Raw genomic sequence first — 1,287 nt, forward strand, 5'->3', positions numbered from 1 at the left:
GAGTGGCTCGACTGTACGGGGAGGTTGGGGGGAACCCTCTCTGGTGCCAGGGGTGCCACTGAACGGCTGCAGGGCATCCTGAAAGGGGAGGGTGATGGGGAGAGGTCGTGGCACATGTTGGTACCAACACCATTGGTAAACTGAAGTACAAGGTCTTGCCTCAAGAATTTAGGAAGCTCGGCAGTAGATTGAAAAGCAGGATCTCCATGGTTGTAATCTCCGGATTACTCCCAGTGCCATGTGCTGGCGAGGATAGAAATAGGAAAATAGCGCTGATGAGTGTGCGGCTCCAGAGTTGGCGCAGGAAGGGAGGGTTTTAGATTCCTGGGAACGTTTCTGGGGAAGGTGATGTTGTACCTGTTAATTCTCAGATACTTTCAACCAGTTTACTTACTCCAAGGTTTTACCCCGGTGCCCTTATTTGCAAGGTGGACAAAGGACAAACACAAGTAAAGATTCAATAAGTTTATTAAATAACACTATTAACCCTTAAATTACCCACATAAAACAAGAGGAAACCCAGATTCAAGTATACTACCCGTAAAGGTGGTTTGGTTAAACTGCAGGCCCGATTCTCTGAGTCCCTCTGGTCTGTCGTCATGAAGGTGAGTCTCGATGGCCGCTTCTTCCTTCCTTCCTTCCTTCTCTGGTCAGTCTTCCGAATGGTCACGGCCGCCTCCCCTGTCGAGTCTTCGCTGCTGTGTGCCTCTGAGTGTGCCCCTTTATCCCCAGCCTGCTTGCCTTTCCAGAAACTTCTCTGGCTTCTGGCCAATGAGGTCCCAGGAGGGGGTTCCGATACCCAGTGGGTTTCTTGATGTCTGCCTGACAGGACACCAGGGTCCGCCCCCCAGGTGTCCATCTCCATGTTGTTGAACTTGTTATCAGGTAAGATTTCTGCAGGATCTCTTGGTGACAGAAAGTCTGGCCCGATCTGGGCTTCTAACAATAGACCGATGCATTTCAATGAGGTGCCATGATCTCCTGCTAAGTCTCAAGTAGAGTGTAACGACCTTTGATGGGTGGTCGATGGATCAGGCCCAGACACATTTGTGTATTGTACAATTGGCCTGCCTGAGGTTTGACTGTGTTTGATTTCAATGTGCCCAATTCTTTAATTTAGGATATCCAATTTTATCAGCCTTAAAACTAGGCCCTGTTTCTATCACCACAGTGGGATGTACACCAACTGGACAGTCAGCACCTGAATCACACTGGGGCCAACAGCCTGTCTGGGGCGGCATAGTGGGTTAGCACTGCTGCCTCATAGTGCCAGGGACCCGGGTTCAA

The sequence above is a fragment of the Mustelus asterias genome, unplaced genomic scaffold (genome assembly GCF_964213995.1).
Source record: "Mustelus asterias unplaced genomic scaffold, sMusAst1.hap1.1 HAP1_SCAFFOLD_1812, whole genome shotgun sequence".
Taxonomy (NCBI): Eukaryota; Metazoa; Chordata; class Chondrichthyes; order Carcharhiniformes; family Triakidae; genus Mustelus; species Mustelus asterias.